The sequence below is a fragment of the Hippocampus comes genome, unplaced genomic scaffold, assembly GCF_001891065.2.
Source record: "Hippocampus comes isolate QL1 unplaced genomic scaffold, H_comes_QL1_v1.1 scaffold112, whole genome shotgun sequence".
In the NCBI taxonomy this organism is placed as follows: Eukaryota; Metazoa; Chordata; class Actinopteri; order Syngnathiformes; family Syngnathidae; genus Hippocampus; species Hippocampus comes.
In genome coordinates this window covers 630,801-649,875 of record NW_017805841.1, presented here as the reverse complement: position 1 = coordinate 649,875, position 19,075 = coordinate 630,801, and the positions used below count along the sequence as shown (strand labels likewise).

The following is a 19,075-nucleotide window of genomic DNA, read 5'->3' as shown; positions in this document are numbered from 1 at the left end:
TTTTTTTACTCATTTTGCGAGCTCCGGTGTTTGTTTTTAGCCTAATTGGTCGCGTTACGGAGAAGCGTGGCTTGACGTGTGTCAAGCTGGACACAGACGGATGTAACGGAGAATCCGGTAAGTTTTCAAAATAAAACATCTTTCGTATTCCGAAATAAATAAAACGGAATTAAGGCAAGTTCTTTCTGTGCGGCCCGGTACCAAATGTCCGGCGGACCGGTACCGGTCCGCGGGCCGGCGGTTGGGGACCCCCTGCTCTAAGAGACAGGAAGGGAGGGGGCCATATGTGCAGAACGCTCCATATCCCGTTGACACTTTTTTTTTTTTTTTTTTTTTTTTTTTTAGCTCCTTCGACACTCCACCCTTTGGTGACATCGGTGACAAAGATGGGTGCCCTGATGAAACTAAACTGTGGTATTGGTTCTGTCCAAACATATCACCGGGAACAGCGCGCCAGTGTAAAATCTCTCTCAGGGAGATTTAGTGCCTGCCAAACGTTGAGTTTTGAGGAATGTCACCCCACAGTGAGAAATAGGGAGGGGGAGAGGGGGGGGGTGTACAGACAGGGACATCTGTACTGTCCTACTAAATAAGATGAGACTTGACAAGGGGATGTTTTGTTTTTGATTTTTAGTTGATCAAAGCTTGTTTGATATTCTCTGCCCTGAGACTTTCAGCGGAGTTCCAAATGAAACTACAAACGCTAAGAACCTAAGCGCTTAGGATTTTGGGGATGTTTGCTGGTTCAAGTCCCATTGCAGACCAAAGTGTGGAAAAAGAGGCTTGTTGGAACATGTCCAACCCACCGCCTCGATAATGTGTCCCTGGTACGTGACCAGAAGATCCTAGGAGTATTTTTGTACTCATTTTACAGAGGGGGAGATGTGGCAGTGATCTCCCAAATTCAGGCTGTCTTTGACTTTTGTACTCTGTTTTTAAATGTCTTTACCGCTTTACTCTTAAACATTATATTCAATACATAGCAGTGACTCAATTATGGACTTAAGTATGGAGAGCTGGCATTTTATTACAAATGTTTGAGGTTCTCCACTTTGGCCAATAGATGGCACTATGGGGAAAAATCTTTATGATGCTTATTTTATAGCTAATACAGAACCCAGCCGCTGGGGAGCAGTGCCCTCCCCTGGGGGTGCACTGTTCCCCAGTGCCGGTCCCAAGCCCGGAGAAATGGGGAGGGTTGCGTCAGGAAGGGCATCCGGCGTAAAACTTTTGCCAAGACGACCATGCGAGTTGGTAGGACGGTTTACAGGGGCGGACGGAAATTACTGACTCGCTGTGGCGACCCCTGAATAGGGACGGGCCGAAAGGAGAAGAAGAAGAAGAAGATTTTATAGCTAATACAGAGTAGCAATTCAACTGTGAAAAGAATATTATATATTTTCCTCAAAATTCTTCATAATCCTTTTAAGGCGCTTTTTTTTTTGTGTGTGTGTCTCTCAAAATTTGTCAGCCAATTCTACCTGTTCTTTCTCTCCTGTGTAGGGCACAAGAATCTTCCCAAGAGGATTGATGCAGAGGCCCATAAGAATGACTAGGTTTAGCAAATTCTTCCTAGCAACTAATAACACTGCAAACAATGCTTGTAATGTTACCTAATATTTTTTTAACCTTTAAAACATCACTGGTGTGAAGCGTATTTAACAATGTACAAAAAAACAAACAAACAAGCTTCCTATTTAAAATTTTGTAACTCCAGAATCATCCCTTTTTTTTTCTACTTAATAAGAGAGTAGCATGAGAGCAACAATGCACGCAGAGACGCCAACCAGTGGATGCACACAATGCTGTAAGAGCTGGATGTCTTCGGATAAGCGCATGTTTCCCCACACGACATGCTGCCCCACATTTGGTCTCATCTGGGTTATATGTGTTTAAATACCGGCCATAACCCGCTCTGGGAGGACAGTGAATTAAACACATTAATCCGCATCCTCGCTGTTAAAAGAACACAAAGTAGTAAAGCTACATAAGCCGTGTTAGAGCGTAAAGTCCTTCATTGGTTTCAGTTCTCCCCTTGCTTTATTTATGATGTAGTCATAATATCGTCAGGTGACTATTGACCCCCTCACTGGACCCTCGTACTATTGACTGCGTGTAATTTCAGGGATGTGCCCAGGATTATGCAGATTAGTGTGCAGCTGCAGTGTTTGCAAGTGGTTAAGATAAAAATGCCTCCTGTGTGAAAAACAAGAAAGAAAGAAAAAAAAAAAGAAGCAGAAGGACATGGCATGTGCGTGCTATCGACAAAGTCTTTTTGGAACAGAGTTGATTTTGTTGGCTGGTGAGGGATGTTTGCAATTAGGAAGGATGTTGGCTCAAATGCGAGCGCTTCCTGAATCAGGTGGTCCGTACAGTACACAGTGCAAGGCGAACTACGTTCCCTGGAAAACATGTGTTCATGCTTTGCATCGCCGTCTGTATCGGGCATTTGCATTTATGTCATTTGATATATGGAAGCCACTTCCCCACATGACAGAAACATGTGTGTGATCGCTCCCAGGATGGATGGAACATGACAGATGTGCACGGTCATATGAAAATATCCAAGTCTGTCTTTACATATGCCGCCAAACAGCTAAAGACGACCCCAATGTTGGAAAATTTAGGATTTGACATTTTAGGAGAATATGGATGATACTGTGATTACTCGATTTACATGTCCTACGGGAAAATCTTGTTCCAAAAATCAGAAAAGTTGATATTCTTGTTTGATGGTTTCTGCTACATCAGAAATATAAAAAAACAGGCTCACATATTGTCAAGCTTTCCAAGTTGGTGCATCTATGCTCGGTTCACACCAGCATCTGAAAGGTTGCACTTCTGTGTTGACTTCTCTGGAATCCCCCCCACCTGTAGAAAGGATTGTTAGCATTATTTTAACCCGACAAGCTCATAAATCTTTGAGGGAAAAGGGTAAAATCATATTTTTTTTAAAAAAATGCTTTATCGGGGTTTCTGCGGGTAGCACCAAATCAATTGAAATACTTTTTAAAGCTGTTTTTATTGCAACTTAAAAGAAATGTAATGCCTACATCCAATTGCATTAATCATAATTATTCGCATGATTTCCACAGTTGTCACTTATCACACATTTGACATTTGTTCTAATTGTACAATAATATACGTTTCAAGTTTTTCACACTCTTGTTACTTAACATAAACTTGGATGACTATGCTTACCTCATACCAATATGGGTGTGTTTTAGTTCATTGATACAGCAATGTTACAGCAATTTATAATGTTATTTGACGTTAAAATGAGTACAGAGTTAAAAGGAGTGTAAAACATTGAGTCAGATTTAAGTTTAAGTCATTTTACTGCCACGAGGCAGCATTAGCGTTTCATGTTGGAAGTTGGTGACAGGAAGAGAACATTTTATTTTTTAATTAAGAGCAAATTAATTGGAACATGAGGGAACTCGTGGAATCCTGTCCATTTTTGCTCATTGTTAATTACAACAAAGATGATGATGTACTTATGGGCCAGCAAGCCCACAGCTGGTCCTGTGTGGTGAATTTGAAATCTGAGTGGTTAAAGAAAGAGTTCCATTGCTAATATATTTTATGTTGGATTGAGTAGAACGACTGCGTGTTTAAACATTGCAAAAGATTAGACTAACATGGTAGAACATTGATGCTGAAATCTGATGTGTGGAGAAAAAAAAAATCTATCATCCCCAAGCAGTCCATTTAGGAGAAATTCCACGACATGAAGAGAATAGACCGTTGGGAATAAATGAAAACAATTTCATCGAAGAAATATAAAAATATAGGTTATGAATGTAGGTCAGTGCTTCTGGTAGCGTTTAGGCGAGCAGAGAAGGCCTTAACTTTCCCTGACTGCATACCACTGCAACCAAGTATATATGTGCATGCAGTCTATCATTATATTTCTGCGGCCCTGTCATTCCTCATACTCGTAGGTTTAAGTACAGTGGGGAACTTCAAAAGAGATTGTTCTTCATTTTACACCAACAACTGCATTACCAAACGCTGCATTAATACAGTTGCAGATTCAGACGCCCTTGTGGTTTTATAGCGCACAAAAAGCCAGTTTTATCATGCCACAACTTGCTCCGTACGGCATCGCGTCTGTATGAGAGGAAAAATGCCACATTGGCTGTGCTCAGCGACCTGACTCGCTCTTGTGTGTGAATGCGGAGGAGCACGAAGGAAGGAGGGGGAGGCGGGACCTCGCAGCCGAGGAAGGGCGTTCTCTTTGCGGTCAAAGCGGGTAGAGCCATCCCGAGGGGTGGGTCTTGCTCCGGCAACAGGAGGAGAAAAAAAAAAGGAAAACCCACCTTTTTCATTGTTGGGGACGCGGTGGAATGTGATGGTTTGATCTCGAACGGACTCGGGAAGAGGATATCCGAGAGAAAAGGGCCGATTAGAGGGTGAAGGGAAAGGTGGAAGAGGTTCCGCCGGGCTCCGAGAGACTGGGATGAACTTGTCGTGTCCTCCACGGCCGCAGTGAGGGAGACCGGAGCCGCGTGAGCAACACTCCAGCCGCCGGTGGCAGCTTTTTTGGATTTATTGCTCTCTCTTCCCGACTTGACGACGGAGCTCATTTTGAGGTACAGTCTTGTTCCGTTTTCAGTAAGTTATCTTCACGTTTAGGTGGCCGGACATTAGCGAACGAGCCGGAGGGTACAAGTGTTCAACTGCGGCAAGTTTCACCCCCACCACCCCCTCCTACCCTCTTTCTCCCTCCTGCTCTTCCTCCACTCGCTTTTAGCCAAACATCGAACAGCTCAGGTGCTTTAATGTAGCTTCGACGCGTAGTCAAATGTCACCACACGGCAATTTTAACCCACATTCGGCGGCGTGTTTGTCTTTTATTTGTGCTTTTTAATACGGACTCACCGGGCCAGTATGACGACAGGTTTCTCGGTTGAAGTTGAGAACCTCCGCGAACATGAACATGCCAAAACTGTCTCTAGCCACTGCCAAATAACACCCACGAGCGTTTTGTCTTGTTCTAACGGCTCAAACGTTTTTACTAACCATTTGCTTTTTTTCCTTTACGAAATAAGTGCAAATTGGTGTGGTTGACACACAGTAAGCAAGCCACTGGGAGACTTTGTACCCGGGCCAAGTGTTTGTTTGGGCTTGTCTTCCTTCTGAGACAACGGCACAAAAACTCAGCCAAAATCCCCTTAAAATACGTTTAACTCCCCTAAACGTGTTTAGGTTTTCGTCATTTCTAAAACCACGTTGCTAGAAAGTGCTGGCGGTATTGTACAAATCACAAACACAACAGGAAGCTGCCACGCAGCAGGGCAGCATCATGTTGGACAAGCACAACGCAAAAAACTGAATTCATAAATTGGTTTTCATTCAGACTTGATGTAATATAGCTGTTAGAGACAATATCGTATAGAACCACACTTTTAATTTTCTAGGATCGAATCATATCACAGGTTGTCTCAATGTACATTTTGTGAGGCTTCAGACATAAAATCTACCAGAACCCGAATTAACAGCTATTTTGAGACATTCTTAGGAGGAAGAGGTCCCCTTTAAAATTTTGAAAACTTGGACAACACAGAAAATCTTTATGGGTTATGCATCTGCCTCGACTGGTGAGATTGGGTCCTTCAAAATTTGACATTATCTCTGAAGTGATACTGTGATCTTCAAGTTGTTCTAATTTTACATTCTCTCGTTCCTTCGTGTCTTACAAGTATAATGAGAAATTTGACCAGACACCAGTTGAGAATACAGTTACAGTGGTACTGTACCTCGACTCACGATTGAGCCGATTTACAAGATTTTTTTTGGAGATAAGAGCATATGCTTTGCTGTTTTTTGTTTGCTTTTTTTTTTTTGCTTGGAAACTGAAATTTGAGCAAACTCACTTCACATCAAAACAATCAGCAGTTAGTCAGAATGTAAACAATTTTTCAAAACAAGAGGCTTCATGTTGTTTATTGCCACTCCCAGTTAAAGATTACCATCAAACTAAACATAAAACAAAGATAATTAACATTGCGTATTCAAAACAACCACATAACTTTGCTTGAGCGTAGTCCACTAGCTTAATGCTAATATACCGTGGAAAACACCATAGACGATCTCAGGATTAGCATCAATGTCACTGTGTTATAACGCTTTAAACAGCTGACACAAACAGATAATATAACGATACTCGCAGGTATGTTTTCTTTATCCTCTGCATAAATCAACTAATGTTACTGCAGCTACGCGGCACGGCGGTTGAGTGGTTAGCACGTCCGTCTCACAGTGCAGAGGTACAGGGTTCGATTATGGCTCCGTCCTTCCTGTGTGGAGTTTGCATGTTCTCCCCGTGCCTGCGTGGGGTTTTCTCCGGTTACTCCGGTTTCCTTCCACAGTCCAAAAACATGCGTGGCAGCTTCATGTAACACTCTTAAATTGTCTCAAAATGTGATTGTGAGCCTGAATGGTTGTTCGTCTATGTGTGCCCTGTGATTGACTGGCAACCAGTTCAGGGTGTTCCACGCCTACTGCCCGAAGACAGCTGGGATCGGCTCCAGCATGAACGCGACCCTCGTTCAGATTAGCGATTTGGGATAATGAATGGATGGATGGATGGGTGGATGGATGGATTACAGCAGCTTCCTGAGTCAGTCTTAAAAGTCGTCTTGTGTATGGTTTTATTATACTGTCCCCTGGTGGCACCAGAATGAGAACAACGTGGGGCTGGAACAAATTAATGGGATTTGCATGAATTTTAATTAGGAAAGATGATTTGAAATGTGATTGTTTTGGTTTACGAGCATTGTCATGGAATAAATCAAACACAAAGCACCACTATTGTCATTTTGAAGACCCCTGACAGACACGTAATGGGGAGGGAAGGGAAAGGTGTTTGCAGTTTTACTGTCACTTATTGGTGTTTGATCGCTCTCGGAAGAAAAAAAATAAAGCTTTGTGATAAGCCATTCCTTGTATTGCTCGTGTTGTTTTGGTCAGCCAGTCAGACCCATTCCTATGTCACAGTATGTAAAATGGGACAAAGGGAACATGAGTAGGCACTGTTGATTGAACAATATCAATTATTTTTTTCTATCTAAAGAAAACCAACATGACCCTTTTAGTTTTGGAAAGTGAAACTAGAGCCACACACAATTTATCCGGCCAATATGAATCTGCTTGTTCAATACAACACAACCAGTGAAACAGGAGTTCAGAACATTTCAAGAGCGATTCTCCCATTACATATAAAATCATGTATTGGTTAGTTTTGATTAGTGAGGCAATTTGGTTCTTATTTTCAGCACAAAGTTGATCAAGATCGTGTTTAGTGACTATCAAAAAACAATGAAGAATCAGTTGTGATCAGTTTGCAGCCCTACTAGGACTGTTTTAAATCTGTTGGCTGTTTTTTTTTTTTTTTTTTTTTAATTTGCTTGAACACACACCCACACACGCAGACGGACACACATGTTTGTGTTCATTGCATGTGTTGCACTGTAGCGCATGCCCTGATCCGAGGTGACTAAAGGCAAAACAGTAAAGTGTGTGTCCTGTGCTACCAATGGACGAGTGTGTCAACAGTAGAATAGGTAGTTGTCCTTGCTGGAAGAATAATCTGCCAGGTGGGGCTCATAAAAAAAAAAAAAAAAGGCAGCACAGGGAGTGACTGAGGTGGTGGGAACCTGCCTTGACCTGTTTGCAGCATGAAGGTGAGCAAGAAGAAGAAAAAAACATTAGTTGTGAACTTTCTGGAAAGGCAGCTGTTGATCACACCTTATGAGCCACTGCTTAGAAAGCCCTGAAAATCCGTACTTGAGTGTTGATATATTTGCACTTGTGTGCGTGCGAAAAGGGTTTTTTGATTGCTTGCTACCTGGGATGGTTAATGACGTGGTGGAAGGTTTTGAAGTTAAAGATGTAACATAAGACAAGTAAAAATCCTTGGCAAAATGGTCCATGTTTCTACAGTCTTAGGAATTTGTGTTCCAACTCTCTGTGATTTCAGGGCTTATTTGGAAACGATACCTTCTAATGAACAGTTGCCTCTCTTCTAATGAACAGTTGCCTCTCTTCAACTTTTTCAAATTACAATGACCTCGGTGACTGGAAAATCTTCACACCCATCTCAGAACATCCCTTCACACAGACTGCATCCTGCCTCTCTTATGGCTCTGATACTATCAATACATTTCCTGGTTGACTTGCCCCCTCCCCCGCCCCATTCTGTCTCAGTGCATTCACCCTCAAACCGTCCGTCATCGGAAATGAATGTTTGGTTGAATTCTGAACCGTCTGTTTTCTAGAGGCTTTGGACTTTGGAGATTCAGTAGCTGTAGATGCCTCAAATGACCTTGTTCTCTTGATGTTTGATCAAGACGACAAATAGTTTGGACCACATCCTGTTTCAGGAGTTGTCGTTTTCCTTGCAATGTCATAATCATACCTCTCTATCCTCTTTACTGGCCTAAACTGTTGCTTGCGTGATTGGTTTTCCACGACCGCCTCACGAAACTAACATGCCCTTTCCCTGGTGAAACCAAAAACTAATCATTACGGGTGTTCAATAAGGGTAATCATCAGACTAGGCTCTCGACCTAAGGGATTACGGAGTGGCGAAATGACCATTCCTCTGGCTTAAATAAAAAGTATTGAGGCTTTCTGCCTGGGAGAATAAAATGTCCAACCCAGCTTTTCAGTGGTAGCGTTACCGCCAGTCCGCGCACATCAAGGTTTATTCAAAGTGCCCCTGCTGTTTGTGGAGCATGGTCACATTAGTGTGGAATTACAGATGACGTCAAGTGTTGCAAGTGTGTTAAAACAGCTAGGAAAGATTTATACTTTTTTTTTTTTTTTGTTAGTTTTAGCTGAAACCGAAACGGAAATTATTATGGCGAGACTGGTGATGCTAACCAATAAAACAAACACAAGTGTCAGAGTAAGGGGGTTTGTTCCGTAATAGAATGTGCAAAGGTCAGTATATTCTCGACGCACAAGCAGTGTAACCGCGACATTAAATGTACTAAATAGCGCATGGAGAATTAGAACCGGATGACATTGATTATATTTAGTGGTGGACCCGCTTTAAGGCCTGCAAAACCTTCTCACCCAGGAATAGAGCGTCACTGTACATTGAGTGGTATTTTGCGCATTACAAAAAGAGCTGCCTCTTGAAATAGCACCCATGAATCATGGGCTCTCAGAGGAAGCTCGTAATAAAGCCCACGACTGTGTGTCCTTTTTCCAAATGTGTGTTTTGTGATAATGCCGTAATGGGCTCAGCATCCGGGACAGAGGCCACTGTTGACAATGCGCAGGACAGCTGGAGTCCTTGTCCATTAGCAGACCTGCCGGAAGATAACATTTATTTGGACGTCCAGCTTCACAGAGTTACATTTTTATTTTCTCTGATATTCTGACTCTTTGTGTTTTAGAAGCGATATATTTTGGGGTATTTTATTTATCATTGTAAAAACTATATTCCACAGACGACGGGCAATGTGACCGCCGCTCACTCAAAACAGGGTTTGAATCTTTTCGTAGCAGTACTTTCATAAAGTGACACTCTCATAAAAAGTTACTACTGGAAAGTGTTAGACATTTTGGCTTCTTTTGTAGTAGTCTACACGCACATTTGTGCAGAAGCTAGCACAAGCTGGAAGAGAAAACTCGAAAGCCATGAGGAATTCAAAAAGCCTTTCCTCAAGATTCGAGCGTTTTGTTTGAATTAATATGGAATGAAAAATAGGTAGGCGGCTAATTTGTTTGGATTTTTCATTGTGGATCAAGAGAACAATATTTTGACAATGTCAGATGATTTGAACTTTGGTCTGACACCTCAGCCTCCCAAGTTAGGTCTATTCAGGGGTACTGGATACGAAGGTCCATGGAGAAGTCAAATCTCAGATTCAGGAGCAGCAATATAGTTTTCATCCTGGCCCTGGCCTTGACTTCATTCATCCACAATCTCCAACACTCACTGGAGCGTTTTAGAGCCGAGCGTGGAGCGTTTGGGATGAATGTCCTCAGTCAGATCCTGCCCCAAGTGGAGGATTTCAAGTATCTTGGGGTCTTATTCACGAGGGAGGGGAGGATGGAAGATCAACATGCTGATTGATGCAGCATCTGCAATGATGTGGGCTCTGTATCGGTCCGTTGTGGCTCAGGTTTCTGATTAGGATACCTCCTGGAAGCCTCCCAGGTAAGGTGTTCCGGGCACGTCCCAGAAGGGAGGAGGCCCCGGGGATGACCCACGACACGTTGGAGAGACCGCATCTCCTTTCTGTCCTGGGAATACCTCAGGATTCGCCTGGAAAAGCGGGACCATGTGCCTGGGCAGAGGGAAGTCTAGGCTGCCTGCTCCCACAACCTGACCCTGGAGAAACAAGAAATGGATGGATGCATGGTCTGATCACAGTGTTTCTTTCACTGGTTCGACCTGATCCAACTTGTAGCTTCTTATATCCATTATCATTACTTCCAGGCATGGCGGTTGTCTGAATAGAAGCCCTACCCATATTTGATGACACGTGATGACGCACGGCTGTTTTATTGTGGTGGTTTTGAAAGGTGTTGTCACTGCCCGATGTGTTTAGACTTGTGGTGGCGGCAGTGTCACATTTCAGTCATTTCGACTGATGAAGCGCTATTTGTTTTGACACCACGCTGTTCCCTTTTACAATCAAAAATGACCTAGATACTTTTTACCCACTGCCCCACCCTCATCTCAGTGTTCTTAATCAGCAGTTGGCCAGAAACTCTTGTGATTTCAGTCGGACTTCAAACTAATTGAACTCTGTGTACGATCGTGAGAGTATCTGTCTGTGCCAAAGCACTTTTGAAAGGCGCTGCTCCCAGCCATGTACATCTGTCATCAGACTCTACAAGCTAATATGTCAGTCACTCAGCAAGCATTGGCCCGAGAGTACACTTCAGCTCTGAGATTTCACACACTTTTGCTCAGGTTCACGTTCAACTCTCACATTCACACATGCACACAAACACCTGCTTTCGTACTCCCCTGTATGTGCTCTCCCCATTTAAAAATCCCAAACTGAAATGAGAATAACTTGTATTTATCCAAGAACTCCTGCGCGTGTGAGGGGGAATGAACCCTCTCTCATTAGTCCCCTAAAGCGTGCCAAACAACTTCCTCATTACGGACAGTGCCAGCGGGCCCTCTTTCTCCCACTGGCGTTTTGGTCCAAGGGCCGCTCCGCCACTGGTGTCCTGCTGGAGCTCTCGCAACAACTCCATCATGAAGATCTGCGCTGATGATTAATGCCGTTACACTCAATGTGCAAGTTCAACACGTTGATTGGTCTGCAAGAGATATTGGAAACGCATCTGAGTGCAAATCATTTGACCTCGCCTTATTGAGGATGATCATTATGTCAGTTACCACGCAGGAATATAATATAGATCTGAATCATATGTTGACCGCCCACAGTGACCAAAACACAAGCGTAAGCGCAGCTAAAGAACACGAAAGACAATTGAAGGAATTCCTGACACTTTTTATAAATTCAAAAAAGTGAAAATGTCCATTTTCACTTTTTAAAATGGACAAAGCGGGGAACTTTAGGTCATTCGACTGTACCTGTCTTTTATGAGGAGATACCGGAACGTAATTATCCATCCATTAGAAGTATTCTTTCATTTGAATACATTTTTTTTAAATCGAACGTGCTGAAGCTCCTGCACCCTTAATCACAGGCTAATTATTGCTGCGCGCTTCAGACCTCTGCCGCAAATACGCTGACTATTCTGAGTCATCAAGTTGAAGGAAAATCATTCAAAGCCTAAATTTGAAACTTGAAACGACTGACACGCCACCTCGATCGCTGCTCAAGGGGAAAATCCTTGTGTTCCACTGGGTGACACACAGGCTAGCCTTTCAACTTAGCAATTATTTGAAAGACATCTGCTCTCAAGAAGTCTTGAGCACATCCCACCCCCCCACCCCATCCTCTGATTTTGAGAAAAAATTCCCTATACCAGCGTGAGGTCGTCCGTTGTTTTCCCGTTTGTATACATTCTCACATTTCACTTGCAGAACTCCAAAATGACTCAACCGATATCCTCAAAAACGTTTGAATGGGTGTGGCCTCAAACAAGGAAGAAGCCAGAAAGGTGTGGATTTCGAGTCATTTTGTCAACTGACACAGTCCTCTCATTGCTGTTTGGCATCAGTCAAGCACTTTGCAACGCACGTCAGCGCTTCCTAGAGAACTGGCGCGCAACATGACCGCAATAGCGCAATTTGCGTTTTTTGCAGCCACGCATGATTCGTTTTTCACGTGAAGAAAGTCAATTTCACAAACAGCCGTCCTCTGAAGCGGTTGCTCACCATTGTCTTTCTATTTCTACGTTTACGCGACCCATCTAAATAGCAGTTAAAGACTCCATTGTGAGGCCTTGGTGGAGGTCTTTTGATGTAGATGAGCTACTATGATATCATGTTAACGGTAGCAAATTTATGAGCCAAAGCTAGCACATATTTCAGCCCCAGTTTCTACACAAACTGGCACGAACCGGACGTCTTCCATGGTTTGATACCCCCATTTCTCGTGAATTATTCCCAAGGATGTAATGGCGACCTACGCCAGGCTTCCAAACGGCTTCCGAATGCCATATTTCAGGTAATTTATGAACATCGGTTGCTCCCGTTGTCATCCACAAACCGAGGCACTGCCTGCCCTGCTGTGGGTCCATGTGAAGGTTCATGAACTATTGCGTGTAACCGAATATCATCATCATCTGGTCTTCGTTTAGCTTCCCTACCGTCCATCATTTTCCCTATCGCAAGGGAACTGAGATGCAGTCAGCGTCAAGTCCAAAGATGCCGCGCGAGAATGTTCTTCATTATTTGTGGTTGTGTCGGCTGATCATTAGCATGTGTTTGACATTTTTCCCGGCTGTTCCGCTGCTTCCTGAGGTGTCTGTACTTTAGCGGTCCAGTCTGCGGCATCGCTTCTGTTGTTCCAATGTCTTTGAAAAAGTCTTGATTGGTCTTCGCTGGGTAAAAACTACCATGTGAGTCATGGTCAGACGTCTCGCCTCTTTATGGATCAGCAAACAGTCATTGTGCATGTGCAAACACTCCTAAGAAAGGGGAATCTCACAATCATGAGGTGAATACATTAAATTGAGACTACTCAGACAGGTATGCTTTATTGATATCCTGATAATTGCAGGTGATAAGAAGTGTAATATATGATCAGCCCAATTCCGACTCACTCGACCCTTTATGGTTGGAGTTTGAGCCGTGAACTGACGAGTCAGGATTCTCCGCTGTTTCACTTTGTCTTTTCCACTGCTTTCATGGTACAATGTGAAGTATGTTCTCTTATCTTTTTCGGTCGGAATATTTTGTCCTCAACACATGAATTTTTGTTTTCCTTGGACAAAAAAAAAAAAAAAAAAAAAAAAAAACAAGTACCTTGATCTCCAGTTTTTCTTCGGACACTGGACAGGCTACCTTGTTTATGCTAGAGGGAAAGAAGGAAATGGTTTTCAAAAAGCACGTAGGAGGCACGAGAAACAGCGAGCAAGCAAGCGGGAGGCAAGAAAGAAGGGACGTTTTAACAGTGGGCGCAACAGTTAAGACGTTTCTTGTAAATTCCTTTCACTTTGACTTTTTCACGTGTTCTTGAATTGTGTCTCTTGCGATTGGGCTGACAAAAAAAAAAAAAACGGAGCCCCTATTTTTCCTGTTCAGCCCGCCAAGCCCCATACCCCCCACCACGCTTATCTCGCCTGCTTGGCCCAGGAGTATTTTGGGACATTAATGAAAAGAAATCTGAACCGCCTACCCTGAAAAGCCACGTCTGGGTCAGCTGGGTGGAAACTTGCGTTACTAATGTTCTTAACATTGTCTGTGTGATCGGTGTGTTGTAAATGTGTGTGCTTTCAGTGAAGTGTACAGCGCAGGAATGTTGTAGATTGTGGGGGGGTGGCTGCAGACCTAACAGGGCCATATCTTCTCTAAAACAAAGGTGAGAGGTGGGTGGGGTGGGGTGGGGTGCTCAGGGGCATATTTGGCATAGTTTAGGAGCCATTCCAGTCTGGTTCAAGATGCATTTTTCCTGGAGATTGACCAAGTTGACAGACGAGGGGAGGGAGGTGAACGTCACGCTTGCCTTGTGATCCTGATGATGAGGATTCAGACTATATTACCAAAATGAGAAGTCTTATCAGCAGGGACTCACTCTCACGGAGACTTAAAACCTTTAATTTTAGTTATAGACCGATCCAGTACCCTTGACTGACCCGAGAGAGGCGTCAATGTGCCTTACCCGGGATTGCTGGAAAATAAAAAGTTTAGATGTTTTGATGTTGCCACAAATTTTATCTTCCTTCCTCTCGTCGTCATTGCTATTGTGGTTAGACATTGAGGATTTATGATATGAAGACTTAACTACAAAGGCTCAAATTTTGCAGACAGGGCACGTGCGCTCGGCATAAAAAAAAAAAAACTGGTACATCTTGATTTTCATGCCGGGGCAAGTCTAGATTACTGTGGGATTTGATCGACTGTGCTGTGCCATGCAGGGTGTTTTGGCAAACCGAGGGCGTTTTCTTTTACAGGCCCCCAGCACAGTAGAAAAGTTGTTGACTGAAAGTAGACTAGACTGTAGTTGTACAAGCTCGAAGCAGGTCTAAGTTGTAGCGCCGTTGGTGTAAAGTGATTTGGGTTAAAAAAAAAGTGTGTGTCAAACGGAACCGGCCCTTTCTAACTGCTCCCGTCGCCAAAAATACCAAAACAAATGTGAACAGTTAGACTGCACTTTGCGAAGTTTACAAAAACCTCATATCTAAGGTTAAATATTCTACTTTCAAATACTTTGTTCCTCTTGTGATACACTTCAATCATATCACCCAGCCCTTCGATCGCCGATACCATCACAAGATGGAGCATCAGTGTCTATTTAACGATGTTGATTTACTGGATGTACTTGTGTACTTTTTACTGAGTATCGACAAACGTACCGTTAAGGATTTTTACCAATATTGAAGAATCTTCGCAAGACAAATTTATTTTCCTGAACAAACAAACAACCTGATTTTTAGGAACAATATCTGCTTTCAAAACAAGAAGTTAAATTGCAGCTACTACTTTAGCTGCGACCTGTTCTAAATTATTTTAATAATTGTGGATTTACTGGCCAGACCTTCATGGCAGTATGACGTGAAGTTTAGAGAAGATAATTTACCCAAATTTAAAACCGTCCCGAATGCGCTATGACAAGTTAGCCGTTCTGCCTGTTGGAGCGGTGCGGGGATCAACACGAACTGTCGATGCGTCCGATCTGTATTTTCAATGTCGTATCAGAAAAGAAAGCCGTGCTATCTATTGGCAACCATGCACCAGGAGCATGAAACAATGCAATCCATGGGTTACATATTGACAGGTCGATCAAAGTCTAGTTGTGTCTGCCTACCATGCGGAGGAACAATACAGCTCTAATGTCTTAATTCGGGGAATCCGATCACCGACCTGCGATTAATGAAAAAGAAGTGAAATAATCACCTTGTGCCACCTACATTTTACGCACCACGTTGTAAACCTCAGTAACAGCCATAAAAGGCAAAGTGTTGACACATAGTTCTTCACCCGGCAGCTGGTTTTGTATGTCTTGGATAGCGACTTTCCCATTTTGATTGTTTTTGTACCCTGCGCGACAATATCTCTCTTTCAACATCCAGTCCCAGGACTACAGTTACTGCTTCGCTCCTCCAGGATTTATGAGGCTTTAGTCTGTTATTTGCAGTCAGTTAGGCCCTGACTGACGCGACAGTGGTTGGCAGGGGTTCGTTGTGGAAGTCAGAACCGGTGCAGCGCTCAGCAGAAGTCGGGTTCATCCAGAGGCTATGGATCCAGTGTTTAAGGCCGCGTTGGAGACGAGCGTGCCGACATCCACTCGACGTTAGACATCTGACGCTTTTGAATATTTTGTAGAGCATAGCAGAGACCGCCGAATGTCAATCGCACAAGTGTTAGCAATTCAGAAATGATCAAATAATTCAGTTTTTGTTTGGGGTGGATGCCTGTTGTCCTCAAATTCTGTATCAAAGTTCATGTTCCTGCTTTGGTTTGTCTGATGTCTTCAAGCTTTTGATCTCGAAGGAAAAATGTCAAGTTGTAAGTGCGCCACATCCGATTCAGTTCCTCCTTTGAAAGGAAATCCAACCAGGGGCAGTCACGTTTGTGGTCGCTGAGCAGTTTTACATTACATTTACATTCAGAAAGTTCCTTCCATCGCATGAAAAAGAATGCAGTGGTGCCCTGAGATACCAGTGACCTGGCTTGTGAGTTATTTTGGGAAACGATGGCCGTTAGGCATATTTCTCGTTTTTTGGGGGGAATAAAATGTAGCCCTTTCAGCAAATATCAATATAATCACTCATCTTTTCGTACAGTTAAGCTTACTTTGACATGATCATTGCCTCAGTTTTTTTGCTTGTTTTTTGTTTTTATCTACTGTTCAGTGAAAGTGCCGCCCCAGTCAATTAGCTTCATGAGCCCTGGATTGTCTCTTGGAGGACTTCCAGAATTTGGACCTTCACATGGGCATCATGAGTTTTTAGCTCCGTTTGGTGAATCATGTGAGGGGAAATGCAACACACACTCCTGTGCAGGTTTCGGATCTTCGGGGCAGTTATCAAAATAAAATTCCTCTCGCAGATTATTTTACCTGTGATCAGCAGATATACATGTTCTAAAGGAGAGGAATGTTGGAACGCCATCGCAACCTGGCTATTAATCACTTACCCGTCTTCTTTTTCTCCACTGTTGCTTTGTCTTTTGTTTTTTTCTTCACCTCTTTATGGACCTTGAGCAATTCTCCAGTTTTCATGGAATTGTCCAGCAAGTCAATCTGGATAACAATTTCATGTGGAAGAGGAAAATAAATGAGTAAATCATTAAATAAGATGATGGATGAGACCGGTGGTGGGGGGGGGGGGTCGTAGACTAACTACCCTGGAATATCATTAGGCTAATGACGCAGTGAGTGTGAAAATCCATACAGTCACAGTAATTGAACAGTGTTGTCTTTATATTTGACTTTATTCCCACTTAAAGGATAAATTGAACAGTTTCGGTGTAGCGATTGAGCCATGCAGACAATTCATTTGTCATCTTTAGTGATGTCCCCATGAAATTAGGTCAAAAAGCCTCGCCTCATTTCCCCAAAATATTTCTACCTCCTCCCTCATTGCTCCTCTGAAGATATGAGATGCTAAAAGATGATCCCCAACATGCTGGGCCATATTTACTTCGGTAAACACTACGTTGTGAGTGTGTGCAGCATCTCTTCTGCACATGCGGGTCACTTTGGGGACGCATTTGGTTCACACACCAGACAGACCGAACAATTAATATGTAATGTGAAGGATTACACCTCAAAAAAAGGATTTCACCCCCAAATCCAAATTCAGCATTAAAACGTGGAGTCTGAACTCAGTGTAATATGTGTGTGTGTGTGTGTGTGTGTGTGTGTCTGTCTGTGTGTGTACATATATAATATTTATTAATTTTTTTGCCCAAAATGTTTTTGCACATTATGCTTACAAAAAAATTTATGTAAAAAAGAAAAGTAATATAATGACAAAATAAAGTCATTAAATTAGTGAAACATGGTTATGATTGCTTTCGAGCCTTGTTTTAATTTTGCCAGTTAACGTGAGCGCTATTTCGTTTGTTCCCGTCAGTTACCACCAAGCTTTGGAATGACAATGCCTTCACATGTCTCAGTCATTTCTTGAGCAATTAAACAGCATCTCTTTTATATGAAATCAGCGACAACATCTGCTTTGCTGTCTACATTATGAATGGGATAAGTTGACTTAGCCAAGTGCATTGCATCATTTTCGCCCTCGGCCATGAGTATTGTCACTTACAAAAGCCAAAACAAAAAAAAAAAAGAGAGACAGTCTTGTGCAAGTCGTTTTGCCGGCAAGTGTCTGAGAGGACGTTTTTTTTCTCCAACAGCAGTTTATCTTGGATGCTGTTGGAATACGCTCAAAAGAGGAGGTCTGTCTGGCAGACCCAAAACCGCAGCACAAACAGCTCATCAATGGCTCACGAGAAAACAGCCTCGAGCAGTTAACAGTGGTCGAAAACGGCAACGTGATAATATGACTGCTAATCAATTTTCTTGTCTTTTCTTACTTTTGGTGACAGTACCCTTATTTGGTTAGAGATGCATTTTGACGTAGGAAAAAAATTATATAAAATAATTTTCTTGTTTCTTACATTCCTCCATTGGCCCATGTATCGGCATGCCTTGATTTAGGGGGCTTGAATCTCTGTGCTACAGATGCTTGCAGAGCATGACTGCTTGGCTATTTCAAGCACCTCTTTTTTTTTTTTTTTTTTTTTGCTTTGTTATTTTTTAATTATCTTGTTATTTTGGTTTCATCCAGCTGAAGGCTGTTTTTCGTAACATGCCAGCATTGCTTTTGAGGCTCATTCACACATTACGAGGAGGTTGGCCAGTGTTTGCCCACAGCCAGGATGTTGTTGTTGTTGATTTTTTTTCTTGAAGGTTCGTTCAAGGTCGCTAACGGTCACAAAGATGTTCGCCAGACACTTGCAATACATTCTTCGTAGTAATGTTTGGTGATATATGAAGAGTAACACGCTAGATTCGTCGTGACTGGAAAATGTGCACAATTGAAGTCACGGGGTTACCGATGTCATAGTTTATAATGTATGAAATTGAAAAATGTTGTCATTGTGACAGATCACTAGTCAATTGCAGGATGTTGAGCCATGTCCGCTGCATTAACATCAGCTATGTGAACCATTATAACTCTCAGTTACTTTCAAGAGAAGTGATCTAAAATGTGTTGAGGAACTTGCTTTTCTGTCAGAGCGGAGGCTTAACTATTTGGAGTCATCACCCGATGGACTGTTAGCACGTGAACAAAAAACAACCAGGCAGCTATGTTTCCATAAAAAAACTAGTTAATTATTGACTTTGCGTTGTCCTGAGCCAGCATTGGATCTTTACAGTTTAAGGTGCATTTATCATGAGATAACACTCGTGGAGCTGTGAAAGGAATGTGCGTTCACGCGGACACATTCGGTCCC

General features: G+C 42.7%; 1 protein-coding gene and 1 long non-coding RNA gene across 2 annotated transcripts in view; one reads left to right on the top strand and one right to left on the bottom strand.

The window, feature by feature from the left end:
* Positions 1 to 1,720: 1,720 nt before the first annotated feature.
* Positions 1,721 to 4,396, bottom strand: LOC109526811 (uncharacterized). Its single transcript, XR_002170416.1, has 3 exons — positions 4,323 to 4,396; positions 2,774 to 2,871; positions 1,721 to 1,915 (listed from the first exon to the last, which is right to left on the bottom strand). It is a non-coding gene; the product is annotated as an uncharacterized LOC109526811 (long non-coding RNA).
* The window catches only part of luzp1 (leucine zipper protein 1), a 47,609-nt gene continuing 32,775 nt past the window's right edge, over positions 4,242 to 19,075 (top strand). The window contains exon 1 of the mRNA XM_019888334.1: positions 4,242 to 4,595. The gene's annotated coding sequence lies outside the window, so the exon portion shown is untranslated. The remainder of the gene's footprint in view (positions 4,596 to 19,075) is intronic.